Source organism: Galeopterus variegatus, unplaced genomic scaffold (genome assembly GCF_000696425.1).
Source record: "Galeopterus variegatus unplaced genomic scaffold, G_variegatus-3.0.2 Scaffold1394, whole genome shotgun sequence".
In the NCBI taxonomy this organism is placed as follows: domain Eukaryota; kingdom Metazoa; phylum Chordata; class Mammalia; order Dermoptera; family Cynocephalidae; genus Galeopterus; species Galeopterus variegatus.
The window spans coordinates 103,998-119,927 of NW_007727505.1; the positions used below are offsets into that span (position 1 = coordinate 103,998).

A 15,930-nucleotide genomic window follows, 5' to 3' on the forward strand; every position below is an offset into this window, starting at 1 on the left:
AGCGGTCCCCGGCTCGGCCCCGGCGCCGGACGCCCGGCGTCCGGGCTCTTGCTGCTGCTGCCGCCGCTGCTGCTTCTACCGCTCCTCGCCGCCCCCGGCGCCTCCGCCTACAGCTTCCCCCAGCAGCACACGTAAGTGGCCTCAACCGGCCGCGGGACCCCGGCCGAGCCCTGCGCCCCACTCCGCCCCATGGTCCGCGCCGGTCCCTCCCCGCGCCCCGCGCCGAGGCTGGGGCTCTGGGTTCGGCTGTCTGCTGCGCCAAGCGGTGGGGGCCCCAAGCCCCGAGGGCTGACAGCCGCGGTCCTGGCGCTTGTGGCTGCATCGCGAAACTTCTCCACGCTGCCCCTGCTTCCCCCAATGCCCCCAAACGGGGCAGGGCAAGATCTTCAAGCCCCGAGCTTGTTGGCTGATTCTCCTGCCGCTGCCCTAGTGAGAGGGGAAGGGGAATCCAGGGTTGGGTGAGGGGGCGGCCAGCGACCACTACCCGGCGGAGTTGGAGCTGCACATCTGCCCCACATTCCCTCCCCCGTGGGAACCTGGCGCTTTAGAGCCGGGCTGTGAGCACCTCCACACCTTCTTCATGGGCCTTTTCTTTCGGCGGGCGGGGGGAGGGTTACAGAGGATGTGAGCACCTTCTTGCTGTGGCCAGTGCCACGGAGGCGATCAGTGTCCCCTGTTCTTGACCTCCCTCCACCTGAGGGGAGGGTCCCCTGGAGATCTCAGTTGGGAGAGGAAGGTGTTGGGGTCAGGACAGAAGGTGAACGGTGGGGAGGACCCCTGCTGGCTCCTGATGCGGCTGTCAACAGGATAATAGCATCTCCTGGCTCTGACAGCTTCAACTCATTCTCATGGTGCTTCTGAGCCTTTTTGCCCTCCCCAAGAGCCTACAAACTCGGGTGGCCTCCTCCGTTTGAGCTTGGCCAGATGTGCCTGGGGCTAGGAGTGGACGTTTAGTGTGTGTGGCCTTTAGGACAGCATCTGTTTCTTGATACTATGCCCCAGACATATGTCAGTGCCCAGACACCCCCTTGGAGCACAGTGCCCACCTCGCTTCTGTTATCTGTCACTGGGTTTGAAGAGCCACCTGTCCCTGGAGTCCTTTGGGGCATGAGTAGTTGGGCTACTGGTGGCCAAGGAGAAGGGTCTGGCCCCAGGGAAGAGGAGAGGCTGGCTCTGCGTCATTCGACCAGTTGTGCCCAAGGGTAGGGGCCCCTGATTCTGCCACAAAACCTGTGGACTCCAGCTGTGGGTTCTCCCAGATGTGGGAAAGACAAACTAGGGAAAGATACTGCTCTGGGTCTCTCTCTGTCTTGTCATCTCTGTCCTTATACAGTCTGGCTGGCTGTGCTCAGGCGGTTGATCAGTTGGCAAATTACAGGTGCCGCACGGACGTGTCCTCTGTCAACTGTCTGGATTTTTCATGGGTGTATGTGGGGGGTGAGCAGGGAAAAGAGAATCGTATGGAAGTTCAGGACTGGTGGGTGTGTTATTATCTTTCATTTGCTGTGATGAAAATGGATTTAAACCACAGTGTTTAAAAAGAGCAAAAGCATTATTTTTTTGTTATTCTTTCTTTGTCAAAGCCAAGCATAAGCCAAGCCACAGTTATTTTTTTCCTAGCTGCTTCATAGCCCTGTGAGTGAAGGTTTAAGTAGATGTCTCCTTCCACCTCTCACAACCTCACTCCCTTTCCCTGCAACCTGCTGTGGGTCAGATGGCTGCTGGGTCTGCATGGGTCTCTCCTAGAAGGCCAATGTGAGACCCTGACAAGAGTGGACACCTGTCCCTCTGTCCCCAGCCAGAAGATGGCGAGGCAGGTGTGACGGCAGCAACACATTTCCAGCTGGACGTTTTTGTCAATATAGTTGGAGCTAATTCGAGGGTTTGGGACATGTCTTGCAAATCATAATTAGGGAGTGGGGGTGGGGTGGGGGCTGCACAGCTCTGAGGGTCCATGGGGAAGTGACTAATAGTGCGACGACATGGAGGGTTTTCTGTGACAGCTAGCGCCCTTCAGCTGCCCTGGTCCCGCAGATGCGGATGCCCATTGATCCTTGGAGCGAGAAGGGGAGGGAATCTTGAGGTTCCCTGGCTGTTTGGAGTTGGGGCTTTTGTTGAACTATCATGAATGGCTGAGGCTGCCACTGGGGCCAGAGGGCTCGGTGGAGCGGCTCAGGGGTAGGTAGACTCCTGAACCTTCTCCTGGGTCAGTGTGGCCAGGTCAGGATTACTCTTTGATACAGGTGGATTTCTAAGATGCAGAGTGGGACCCTCAGCCTCATGGCACTGGGTGACAACCCCTTAGGGGGGAGGGCCCTTGATAGGAAGGTCATTTCCTCATTAGCGCATGCCAGTGCAAAGCAGCTTCGCAATCTGCTAGGTTTAAGAAAGTGAGGGTTTGGGGTCCGGTGGCCGGTATTTCTGTAATCGCTCTGGCAGCATGGCTCTCTGCCCACCAGGCGAAACGGACTGAGGCTGCTGCTGGATTGAGAAGGGCAGAGGAGTTACTGCTGGAGGGAGGACAGGCTTTGGTTTTAGGGAGGGGAGTGCCTCTCTCACCCCACCTGGACCTGGATCAGAGTTTCAAAGAAGGAGGAGGCTCCATGTGTTTGTTGTACATGTGTGCACGCATATGCGTACACTGGTGTGTCTGAGGGCAGGGGAAGGTGGAGTCAGAGTGCACTCCCTTTCACCTGCTTCCTCCTCTTTCAGTTATGCCCACCCCAGCTTCAGGCCCGCTGCTGGCTGAGGGCAGCCCTCAATGCTTTCTTCTCCTGTGTCTTTCCCTCCCCCTCCCCTGCCCCCACTTTGCAGATCTCTCATCTTTTCTTGTCGTACTTCCTTGTCCATGCTGCTCATCAATGTGTGCCGACCCTGCCCTGCCTGCTTCTTTTGTCCTCTCTGTTGGGTTCTGTACCCTGTTCTCCAGCGTCCCTGGGTTTCTTGTCCCCTACTCCTGGAATCCTGGCTGAGTGCTGGTTGGAGGCCCTGGCAGAGCTGCTTGCCTGGCTGCACCCTCTCAGCCCAGCTCTGCTCCATTGGTGATGTTGGCCAGTGCCTCCCTTTCTTTGGGGGTGGGTGGGGAGCAGTAAAGGGCCTAAGGAGTTTGGACCCCTAGCACACTATTGACAGCCAGAGTACGTGCTCCTCTGCTGAGTGGTGGACAAATGGGAAATGGTGCCCGCAATGGGGCCTGCGTCAGTCTAGCTATAGTTAATGGTAGGTGACGTGTATCTGCCTGGGCCTCCAAGCCCCTGTTTCTACCTCCCTGTGGCTCTCCCTGTTGGAAAGAGGCAATATCACACATCTGGGTCCCCCATCTTCCCAACAACCTGCCGCAGCTTTTGCAGGAGGGAGGGGATGAGGTTTTGTGGCATGCTGCTGCCATCGCCAGGATGCAGAGCTGCCAGGTGCTTGCATCCTACCTGAAGTGGAGGATTTTCGGCGGGGGACTCTTGGCTGCTGCTCCCCCACTGGACCCCACCTTTATTAGGCACTTCATGCTGACTAGCTGTGTTAGGCTAACTCCTGAGAAAGGATGAAGCCCATTTTAAGATGAGTCCCCTCAGTCTTCAGGTGGGTCTCACTCTGGATTCTTTGTCATACTCGTGTCCCCAAGGAGAGGCTGGCTCCAGAGTGAGGCTGGCCCCACAAGTGGAGCAAGCACTTCTGCGGTCAGTGTCTCCTCTGCCTGTGTGCAGGGGGCCACTGCCAGCTCTTGGCACCTTGGATGTGAACTGGTGGTTACTGCCTGCTCCTGGGAGGAGGCCGTCTGGGGACATGCTGCTTGTCAGGTATAGGCCCTGTGACCTCAAACTTTGGCCTCCAGAGCTGACCCTTTCCATTGGGATGACCTTGCCTTAGTTTCCCCAACTTAGATAATAGAATCTGCTTAGGAGGCTGGTGATGAGAATTAATGGGAGAGGGTGTGGGCTCTGGTGGGCAGGGAGGGCTCTGACGGGCACCACAGCAGCCGTTGTTAACATCAGCATCAAGCCCGGGTGCCATAGCCATGGCCCTCACCTGCCATCCTTCTCACAGTGCTACTGTCATGGACTAAGTATTTCTCTCTCTCAGCTTCACTCATGCTGTCTCATCATCACCATGTTCTCAGGGATTTAGGTCCCCTCTCTTAGGGTCTCATACCCATACCTTCTGGGGTCCTCCCCCCATCCCATCTCTGAGCTGGGCCACTTGCTTAGGCTATACCCACCCACATAAGACACGAGCTCTCAAAGACAGACACTGGGCCACCTCCTTCTCTTCCTCCCTGCAGCCCAGCTTGACGGTGGTGGGGGATGTTGCCAGGCTAATGGTGGCCCCTGCTCACTGAGCCCAGGCCAGGCCCCTCACCCGCATTACTGCCTAGACCTCAGAACCTGTGATCACACCCATCCCACAGATGGGGAGACTGAGGCTAAGAAAGATGAAGGGGCCTGCCCAAAACCCACAGCTACTGGAGGCAGGGCTGGGAAAGGATTGATCTGTCAGACACTTAGCTGCCCTGCCAGGGGGCTGGAGACATCTGAGCAGTGGACCCAGGAAATATGTGTGTGTGGCGGGGAGGGGCTCAAAATCTGAGTCTTTGGGAAGAAAACGAAGAGGCCTAGAATGTGGGAGGTGGGCCTAGTCCTCCCAGCTGTAACCTTTCCTGCTCTGTCTCTCTTTCCTCCTCTGGGTCTCAGGCAATCCTGAGGGGCCTTCCTTAGCCTAAGGCTGCCCTCCCAGCCCAGGTGTTCATAGCCTCAGTGCCCACCTCCACATGCACACAAGCCATCAGAGAGTGTCCCTGGCCCAGAGTTTTCCCTCCTCTGAGGCTCTGAATCATGAGCCAGGCCTTCTCTGCAGGGAGGGATATAGGAGGGCAGGAAGAGCTCCATCTCAAGAAGGCCTTTCCTTCTCCAGATTCCAGTGTGATTACAGGAGAGAAAGGTCATGGGGGTAAGGGTGAGGCCAGGAGGTTGTTAATGAAATCCTGAGGCTGGATCCTCTCCCTAGTTCCTCTACAGTTTTGCTAGGCCCAAGGGGACTTCAGAGGACTCCAACCTTATAGATGCTTGAGGATTTCATGCATCTGGATGGATGTGTCTTGGGGGGCTAGAGAACCACAGTTCTTGAGGGCTTGTTACTAGGGAACTATTCAAGGGGCAGCTGGAGGTTTGGGAGTCAGAGCAGAGGGGCCTGGGCCTGTGTGGCAGGGCCGTGTTTCTTGTGGGATGGGAATGGTCTCTTTCTCTTCTCCTTTGCCTTCCAACCACTTCACTTCCACTGTGAGATCTGTCTCTGGATCTGGTGGTCTGTGTCTTGAAGTGATTGGACTCTGGGACTCAGGCCTGGGGAGGGAACACTAGGGCCTAGTGTATTCTGAGGCAGGGGTGGGGGGCTTCCCCACTGCTGGTTATAGCCTTCCAGCCAACTGGGGAGATTCTCTTCATGTCAGGGTTTTTGTTTTTGTTTTTCCTGGTTCCTACTGTCTAAACAAGAAGCTACAGAATCAATATTCTTGTTCCCAGAGGGAAGTGTATGTGTGGTTTTGCTTTTTTTCCTTTCCCTTTCTCTCTTGTCCTGTGTAACCTGAAGAGCTTCCTGAGCTGCCTGTGGCTAAGGGCAGGAAGGAGTGGAGGGGGGCAGTGCAGGTGACCACAGAGATTGAGATCTGCAAGGTCCCCACAGGTGTCTTTTGGGGCCTCCCTAAAGGAGTCAAGTGTTCTGTCATTTGGGCCCATACAGTCTGAGCCTGACCTTATGTGGGCAGGACCTTGGGGACAGCTCTTAGCCAGTCCCTGCCTTGCTGCCTTGTGACTCTAACCATTGGCTTGGTGTCCCCAGTCCTGCTCACCTTATCTGGACCCCCATGGGCTTTTCCATCTGAGTATGGTCTAGTCTTGCTTGGGCTCCAGCCAATGCTAGTGCTGGTGGCTGAGCCTGATGAGGGTGGGGCCTCACAGTGGGGGAGTCTTCCCACAGCGCTTCTCCACCCCCCAAGGTGGGGACCCTCTGTCAAGGGCAAGCCCAGCCCAATCTTAGCCGGGTAGCTTGCTTGGTGACCTTGGATAAAGTTCCTCTTCCCCCTGGGCCTTAGTTTCCTCTCTTTTAGGGTCCTTCCGACTGTGACATTCCAGTGCTCTAAGAATACAGTTCTGGGCTCTTCCTGCTCCTCTGCACAGTCCGCTCTAGCTGTGGGGTGAGCCCCGACCCCCAGTTCAGCTGGGCCTTGCCTCTTCCAGTGTGAGGTGCTGGACCTCCCGTATCCCAGCCTCTGGCCACACCTGGGTGTCTTATAGCTGCTTTTCAGACTGACCCACTTTGAGCTCTGATCAGCCTAATTGTTCAGCGGGAAATCTTTCCTGCCGATCATTAACCATCTCTCCCCACCTAGGAAATTATCCTCATTAAAAAAAGGGGAAAGGAGTGGGTGAGAAGGGTGAGCAATCACTCCCTCTACCTGTCCCTTCCCTACCCGTCTGAGACTCTGGGCCCCTTGCTTCCCCCTCTATGCCTTCCTTCCCTCCTGGCCACTTTTTTCTGAATGAGCCCTCTCTTGGTACGCACTTAGACTCTGCCATACCTTTTGCCAGCTGCGTGACCTTGGGAACTTTCTCCTCCTCTCTGGGTCTTGGGGCCTCATCTGTAAATTGGAGTTCCCCTGATCTTGCTATCTCATAGGGTTGGGGTATCACAGGTTGGGAGGGATGGGCCCAGCCCCGGAGAGTTTGTGATGAGGGCATTTGTGTCCTGACTAGATCTAGGGGGGTTCTCAGTCCAACTGGGCCTGCTCTGGTGCCAGACACCTGGCCCCTCACCCATAGCACCCAGCACCCAGCCAGGCCCTATAGGCACCTGGGACCCAATTGTCATTTCTGGGTCTTTCCTCTTGTGCTTGGCTCTTGCCTTGGCCTGTGTGCACATGCAAGCTTATAGGTGGAAGTGTCTACATCTGTACATTCATGTGTGTGTACATGTGTTGGGTGTGTGCGTGTGTATACATATGTGGGTGTTTGTGCTTGCACATTATTTGTATGCATGTGTCTAGGTGTGTGTGCATATGCATGCTCATGTGTATACATAGGTGTAGGTGTGTGCACAGGAATTCAAATGTGGGCATGTGCTTGTGTGTGTAGTGTGCATGTGTAGTGCAGGCACATGTACAGTTTATCTCTTTGCACCCAGATTGTGCTCCCAGTACCTACCTTCAGCACCCACCTTTGAGATTAATGCCAGGGCTCAGCTGGGCAAACTCTGGCAGTGGGATATAGCCTCCTAGTTATTAGGAACAGTGTTTTGCAAACTTTTACGTCAGAAACAGCCTGAGTTAAGGCTGAGCTGGAAAGTTTGATCATCTACCAACTGGCTAGATGATAGTCTCCAAAGGAAATACACAGAGGTTGCATCCTTGTAATTCAAATTTTTGCAAATTGAATGATATTTAGATTCACGGGAGGACTTGGGACTCAGAGGAGCTTCATGAGTCCTTTGTGAAGTGAAGCATCTCTGCAAACAGCCCTTTCGTGTGGAAAATCGAGGGAGGGCGTGGAGGTCGGGCTCAGGCAGAATAGGAAACCCTTGCTGTGTGACCTTGGGCTGGCTTTTTTTTCCCTTCTGGAGTGGGTACTTCTCATTTGCACACTGAAGGGCAGGACACTGGCAGCTCTTGGAGCATCTGCTACAGGTTTGGGGTCCTCCCCTTCAGCAAGACATTCTTGCAGTCAGCAGGCATGATTTGGGGTATAAAAGCTTCGGCTTGATGAGCCCTGCACATTCCTCTCTTTGGAGCATCTCCAGTGAAGCTGCTTCCTTTCAAGGATGAATTTTGTCTCCTTCATAAACAAGGCTGTCCAGGTACCCTGTACCTGGGCACTGGCCTCTGGACTGTGTGGGCCCTAGTCTGATGGGTTCTGAGGCCTGAGAGAACCTTAAGTTTTGCTTTTCTGGCATTCTCGGGGCCTGTGTGTTGTTAGTGCTGTGATGGCCCAGGGTCCTCGGTATTTTGGGAAGGGGCTTCTGCAGAGGGAAGGCAGAAGTGGCTGCAAGCTGAGAAGCCTGTAAGCAAGGAGGATTCCTGTGGGAGCAGGGATCCTGGGTGGAACCATCTCCTTGGGCAGTATGGGCCTTGCATGCTTCCCTGACTTGGGAAGGCCATATCACAGCCACTGAAGTCCCTGGAGGCCCCGATGCCTGCATCACATAGAAAGGGAAACTGAGGCCCAAGGTGGAAGGAGATAGCCTTCAGGCCCCATATTTCTTCTGGCAGGGCCCAGTCCCCAGCCCTAGTGCTCAACATATGCTGCTCAAATGGTGACTTCCCATTCGGCCTTCCTTGCACTATGACATACAACTGTTTCTCTTAAATAAAAATGTCCATGGCATGGGGTGAGGGAGCAATCTGAGGTCTCCTTTGGCAAACCCGCAGAGCAAGGTACATATGTGGCATGAGGCCCCAACTCCTGGTGTTTCTCTTGGAGTACAACTTAATGCCGATGTGGTGTTTTAGAGTCACCAAAGCTTTCTGAGTCCCCTTAGGAAGGACAGCTGTGTCACCAGGCAGGGCAGAATGGATGGGCCAGCATGTTCCTGAGATGGGTAGAGGCCCCTGCTCTGCCATGAGTTTCCAGCCTGATGTGGCATTTTAGTCTTGATAACTTCCTTCCGCAGTCTGTGTTCTCCTCCCGCTGGCGCTGCCTGAAATGCTGCATTTGAAACCTTAAAGGTCAGGCTGGGTGCTACCACTGATTCCAGCAAACAACAAAACAGCCCACCTAGCCCTGCTCCCAATTTCATTTATTAGAAAAGAGAACGAGCTGACAGAACAGGCCTCCGGGCTGAGGGTCTTCATGGATGGACATTTCTACTTTCTTTCTCTGAGCAGAGGCCAGGGTGGGTGTCGTGGGTCCCTGGGACTCTTCCCTTCTCTCCTTGGACCCCTAAGGCATGCTACAGTGTCTCCCATTGGGAGTTAGCCATGATCTTGCACCTCAGAAGCCTACTGTGGGCCCAGCCCAACTTTTCAGCCTGGCATTCGAGGCCCTGCCTGGGCTGGCTCTGGCCTCTGGCCACTAGCCCTGGTAATATCCCAGCTTCAGGTAGCCTGAGCCACTTGCAGGTATTAGTAGGAGCTCTGGCCTCCCCATCTTCTGGCCTTCACTCACCATGTCCCTCTATTAGGCTGGCCTGCTCAGCCTGAGCACTGGGGCAAAGAGTCTTCCTGTGATGCCTTCGTCTGGCTCCCTACCCCTTGTGAGCCTTTCCTACAACCCTGTGCCCCCTCCTCCAGCTCTGTGCCAGTTCACAGGAGCACTCAAGGAGTAGGCATTGTGCTGACTGCTTAAAAGCTGTATCCAAGGAAGGTATTTGGCTTCAAGGAAAAGAAACTGCTTCTGTGCACACCTTGACAACCCCAGCATGACGGTTTTTTCCCTCATGGTTAGTCCCTTTATCCCCGACAGGGAGTCAAAAGGTGTGTGATGTGGGCTGTCGGCAAGGACCAAGTCCTCACCCATGCTCTGCCTAGCTGGCCTCACTTTTGGTGTGTCTGTCTGTCCTTGGCTCACTTCTTATGGCAACAAGATGGTTGCCACAGCTCCAGGCATCATGTGCAAACCCAGACATTAGGCATAGAAGAGATGTTTCCTCTGGGTTCCTCTTCAGAGGAGAGGAAACCTTGCCTAGAAGCCCCCAGCTGACTTCCCCTCACACCTCATTGGCTGGCACTGGGTCACATGTCCACTCTAAACCAATCCCTGGCAGTCAAGATGATACGCTGTGATTAGCTCAGGCTAATCAGAATTTACCCTTGAGCTGAGGATGGGGTCACCTTGGGGCTGTAGGTAGAGATTCTGCAGACTTGGGTTTTGTTAGCAAGAAGGGCAGTGATGGAGGACAGGGAGGCAGTGTCGGCTATAGGGTCAGTCAAGAGGCCTGAAGGTGGGAGGGGAGGGAAGGGGTGGCCATGTCGGAGGACAGGTTTGTAAAGGAAGGCGTTGTTTCAACCACATCAGTCCCTACCACCCGGGCCCTGGGTAGTGAAGTCAGTCCATTTTTATCCCTGTTTCACAGACAAGAGAAATCAAGGCTTAGCAAGGCTAAGTGATGCTAAAATTACAGAGAGGACAAGTGGTGGAGGCAGGATTCTTGCCCAGCACTCAGATCCAAGCTCTCAGCCACAGCCTCACACAGCCCTTCTTCTGCAACTGACCTCCTCCAGGCAGCCCCTGGCCACAGGACCCTTGGGTGTCCCCACACTCCCTCGCTGTTCTATCATGTGTGTCCCTCTGCAAGGGCTGCCTTCTCATCAGGCTGAAGTCCTTGGAGGGTTTATCATGGGGGCTGCTGGCTTTCTCACTGCATTAGTGGCACCCCCAGGTTCCTTGGAGAAACCTCAGGGACCAAAAATAGGAGATTTTTGGCCCCCAATCCCCCTCCCAGTAGATCCACCTCACCTTCACCTGTGATATGGGTGTGGGTCAGTGGGTACTATGGGACCAGTTTAACTCTTGTAAGGTACAGATGAGGAAACTGAGGCTCAGAGAGGGTCACTGCCTTGGGCCTCTTAGCAGTTGAGACAGTCTAGACCCAGACCCAGGAAAAAGCAGCCACTGCCCTCAAGTTGTCATGTGATACCAGTTGGGTTTGGTCAGTCAGGGGCCTGAAGGAAGTCATTCACGTCACCCTCTTGTCTCAGGTGGGACCAAGGGCAGACTGTCCTGGCCAACAGGAAGCCACCAGTTCAGACAGTGTCTAAAAACAGGGATGGTGTGGGTGGGCTAAGAGGACGCTGACAAAGGAGCATGTCCTGCTGCTGTGAAGCTGTGCAGCTGACCTGGCCTTAATGGGCCACAGCCGAGGAAGCGACCTGTGGACGTGGCCAAGGGGAAGGCCCAAATTTGGCTGAGTGCTGCCTGTGAGACTTCATTCTCATCTTGGGGAGACGACAGCTGCATGTGGGGTGTTCTTGTGCCTACTCAATACAGAGAGGACTGTGTGTGACAAAATCCACAGTCCAACATGGCCATGTTCTCATGACCTGGCACCTGGCCCTTCCTTTTACTCTCTGGGTTCTGTTCCCTATACCAGTCCTGTGTCCAGGCTGGGCACAGTGTCCGTAAATTGGTAAGCCAAGGGCACAGGGCTTAGGACTGTGCCTTAAGGCCTGTACTCTGTCCTGCTCCTGGGTTGGGGTGCCCCTCTGGCCACTGTTCCTCACCTGACACAAGAGGGGAGAAGGCTCTCTGGGCCTGGCCAAGGGTCAGGGAAGAAAAGGATCTGGTCTCTTCTGGGCACAGCTGTGAGTCCTCCAGACCAGGACAGACCTCCTCTGATCTGATTCTCCTTCCGAGGCCTTCTGTAATAGCCTGCTGGGAGCTTGTGATCCCATTTCCTGTGTGCACATGGAACAGAGGGGCAGAGCAGTCTAGACTCACTCCCCATTCCCCTACCTCTCCATCTTTCACCCTCCCTCCTCCTACCCACTTCATCCCCCCGCTTCCAGGGCTGAGCCTAGCATTACCCAGGCATGGAGACTTGGAGGGAGGGAGGCAGCACCTTCAGTTATTTGTACCAGACCTTGGCTGGTGCAGGCCCCAGAAACCCCAGGGGCTTCTGCAGTGGGGTCTCTGGGCCTCCCCTCTGCACTTCCTCTCCCGGTCTCCTCCTAGCCCATCCTAGCCTCAGCCCCTGTTCAGCTCACTCTGGGAGTCTGGGCAAGTCTCCTGACCTCCTCTGAGCCTCAGTGTCCTTGTCATTCCCAGCACCCTCCAGAGTGATGGGTCCTTCTGCAGCCGATGATGATGCTCCCTCCCCCTGCCACCCCACCTACGAAGCTGTCATTTCTGTCCTACTCTGTAAGCTGGTGCTTTTGGAGACCACAGCCGAGGGGGCTGCTTCTGATAGACACAGGGGTTGGGCTGGGGGATGGACACAGGAGGGAATCTCTGCCTTCAGGACTGAATGCCCACCAGGGCAGCAGCCATCTCCTTCCATGGTGGCTTAATGAGCACCTACTGTGCACTAAGCATAGAGGGAGCTGGGGAGAGGTTGAGTGGGCTGCAGAGGGCCCTGCCAACCCCAAGCAGGACCCACCTGTGGTCCAGCTGACGTCTGCATGTCGCTCAGTGTTTGGCTGGGAGTCACTGTCCCTTGAAACCTTCCATGACCTCCCTCTGTGGGTCAGGAGCCACCTAGGCTGCTTCAAGCCCCCCTCCTCCCCATTCTTGATCTGCAGTAGACCTTGCTGCCTGATGTTCACACCAATGCCTCCCCTTTAAGGCTATGTGCCTGGGATGCAGGGGCAGTGGCCACCTGTCCTTGGCTGGAGTTCCAGGTTAACACACACCAAGTGCTCAATAAATGTTTGCTGAGCAGGGATCCAGTGTCTGCACAGGTGTCCACAGGGCCAAGCTGATCATGACTGTGAAAGCTGGAGCAGGTTTTTACATGGTCTGGGACAGGGCCACATGGGCCTGGCTTTGCTGGTGCCAGAGGGCAAAGCCCACCCTCCCCATCCTCCTATGGCTCTCATCCAAGGGGTCATCCCAGCCCAGGGGCTGCCTCCAAGGGTTGCCCTGGGGAGAGAGGTGAAGGGGGTGTCTGGGGACCCATGGGTCTGTATTATTTACATGGGCAGGGGCAGGGCCCAGGCATCAGCATTTTTCTGGAGCCCCCAGGTGAGCCAAGGTAGAGAACTATGGCCTTAGGGGACAGGAAGATAAACACAGGACCCTCACACTCTGCCCAGCAAGGACGTGCTGAGGATCCCAGGGAAGGGGGATGGGGAGCTGGTGGACTGGTTCTAAGGCATCTGCTGACCATGGTACCTGTAGGAGCCAAATATCCCAGATGCCCATGCATGCAGCCAGTGGCCAGAGTAATGGCCTGTCCTAGGGAGATAATCTGGCCTCCTCAGCTGGCTGTTCCACTCCTTCTGGACTGCTCTTCTGCATGGATGCTTGCCCGTGCTCCACAGCTTGCCCATCTTTCAGGACCTGCCTCCTGGCTGCCCCTTCCTCACCCGAGTCTACTCTCCTCACCTTAGCTGTGTGTTGGGCCCTGAGTGGGCTCTGAGGTCTCAGTGGGCTGACTGGGTCCCAGCTCTCAAGGAACCCACTGTCTGTGTGGGAGATAGACAGTGAGGAGATGGAAGTGAGACCAAATAAATAGCAACCATGGTGCTCCTAGTGGCATTCAAGGGGTGATGAGACATCATGGTTCCAGGCCCCCCAGGGTCCCTAGCCATTTCCATGGCCCTGGGCCTTCCCCAGTAAGGGTTGTGGAGGCCCTGGGGAGAGCACTAGGACCACCTCCCTCTGAGGATAAGGCACTGACAGCAGAACAAGGGCAAGGGGGAGGGAAAGACTGGGGAAGAGGCTCACCTTGCACATCAATCTGGCCCCAGATCTTGAAGCTCCTGGCAAGCCCCACCCCCACGTCTCTTACTGACATGCTGCCCGAGGCTGCTGCACCCCTGGGCAGTGCCTCCCAGCACCCAGGAGGGCTTGGACTACCTGGAGCTCATGATTGGGGCCCTGCCTGCCTGGCACCCCACAGCCCCAAGTTCCCTGGCACAGAGCAGCTGGGGAGGGGGTAGCAAGGAATGGTCCCAGAGGCCATTAAACTGAGTGATTTACATGATTCCTGAGCCAGCGCCGGGGGAAGTGTATTTCACAGGTGATTTCCAAACTGGTGGGTATGGAAGAGGCCATTACCCTAAAATGAGGAAGGGTGGGGCCTTCTCAGGGCTGTCTAGAGAGGCCCAGAGCCATGGGCTTTGTTGGCGGTGATGTGCATGCCTGCTGCATACTAGAAAGCCCGGTCCAGGGATAGGGATGGGGGTGGGGAGGGGAGGAGCTGGAGATCATAAAGAGAGCCCAATATAGGACCTTGTGTGAGTCATTTTGTTCCTTGGTTACCCCATCTCTAAAATGGGATCATAGTTCCTGTGTTTTGTAGGTGATGTGCATGCCTGCTGCATACTAGAAAGCCCGGTCCAGGGATAGGGATGGGGGTGGGGAGAGGAGGAGCTGGAGATCATAAAGAGAGCCCAATATAGGACCTTGTGCGAGTCATTTTGTTCCTTGGTTACCCCATCTCTAAAATGGGATCATAGTTCCTGTGTTTTGTAGTTGTGAGGTGGAACATCCAGTCCTCCAATCAACAAATTTTGAGCACCTGCAGTATGCCAGGCCCTGTACTCAAGAGGTGATTTTCTAGTGACAGTATCTGTGTCAAAAAATACCAGAAACGGGCCGGCCCGGTGGCGCACTGGATAGTGCGCCGCTTGGGAAGCGCGGCGGCGCTCCCGCCCGAGGGTTCGGATCCCACATACAGACCGGTTCCCGCTCACTGGCTGAGCGAGGCGCGGGAGCAACACCGAGGGTTGCGATCCCGTTGCCGGTCCCGGTCCGGTGTGGGGGCGACACTGAGGGTTGCGATCCGTTGCCGGACACGGAAAAAGACAAAAAAAAAAAAAAACCAGAAAATGGTGAGCACTTTGCACTTGTGGGCACTTCTGGCAGGGCAGCAGCCAGAGGTTAAGTAGCCATCTAGCTGGGGAAAGAGGGGGTTGGGGGGATGATAATAATATCCCCAACCTTTATCATTTGGGAATTTGCTGATATTGGCAACACTTGCAAAGTATTTTGCCAGTTGTCAGCCCTGCTGGTTTTGCTACCCTGCCTCTCCTCAAGCCAACTCTGAGGACAACAGCACAGGTTCACCAGGTAGGGTGGCTCCTCTGCCTGGCCATCAACCTGGGCTCTTTAGAAGGAAGTGGGGCTACTGATGTGGCACTTGAAGCCCCTTCCTGGCTTCAGCAGTGGGTCCCTCATAGCTTGTGGAGGGGATTTGCATTTCTTTTTTTTTCCTTTTTTTTGTCTTTTTTCGTGACCGGCAATGGATCGCAACCCTCAGTGTCGCGCCCGTACCGTACCGGGACCGGCAACGGGATCGCAACCCTCGGTGTTGCGCCCGCACCTCACTCAGCCAGTGAGCGGCCGGTCAGTATGTGGGATCCGAACCCTTGGCGGGAGCGCAGCCACGCTCCCAAGCGGCGCACTGTAGTAGTGCACCACCCGGCCGGCCCGGGATTTGCATTTCTAAAGGGTCCATCACAGAGCACCTGAGAGTGACAGGCCCATGTGCGTGTCAAGATGTGTCAAGGCGGGTTAAGCACTCACATTCAATTTGCATGCAGCTTGGCTCGCTCTGAGGAGCCAGCCACTAGCGAGAAGCAGATCCCAGAGGAAGTGTGTGTTTTCCCCCAACCTGGGCCAGGCTTTCTGGTGGGGGGACCCGAGGGAGCTGGGGCTCTGCCCTGCTGAGACAATGTTCCTACAGCAGGATAGCTCTGGTGGGGTATAAGGGAGGACTTACCTATGTACCTGGCTTTGCTTGCTTGGGGAGGCAGTGAGGTCCCTGATATAGGGTTGGGCCAGCCTCTTCCTCAAATTTGGAAAAGGTTGTAAATGAGGAATGGCCCTTACCTGTACCCTGTTTCCTAAGTTTTTGCCATTGGAGACCACCTTGGGATTTGGGAGGCCTAATGGCCTAGGGGACAGGGACAGGGCTCTGGAGCCAGACTATTTACTGGGTTCAAATTCTGGTTCAGCACAGACTGCTGCGTGGTCTTGGGCAGGTTGCTGCATCTCCTTAGGTCTCAGAGTCCTTGTTCATGAGGTGGGCATGAATTGGTCTGCACCTGGCCAGGGGTACTTGTGACTTCGGTGGGAATCACACACAGAGCACCCAGTCCACAGCAGGCGCTCAGCCTCATCTTTTCCTTTCCCTAGGGCTCAGCTAAGTGCTGAAGTTGGAGCTGCTTTTCTAGCCCTGCCCTCCAGCCTCTCCCCCACTGCAGAGGGAGGTGGTCGGGGCAGGCAGCAGTCTGGAGGGAGGAGGATATTCAGGTAAATCTATCCCCAAGTGCTTCCAGAAGACTCT

At 55.4% G+C, this 15,930-nt stretch overlaps 1 protein-coding gene across 1 annotated transcript in view; it reads left to right on the forward strand.

Moving 5' to 3' along the window:
* Window positions 1–8: 8 nt before the first annotated feature.
* CACNA2D2 (calcium channel, voltage-dependent, alpha 2/delta subunit 2) overlaps window positions 9–15,930 on the forward strand; it is a 140,882-nt gene continuing 124,960 nt past the window's right edge. Inside the window, exon 1 of the mRNA XM_008576767.1 lies at window positions 9–131. The gene's annotated coding sequence lies outside the window, so the exon portion shown is untranslated. The remainder of the gene's footprint in view (window positions 132–15,930) is intronic.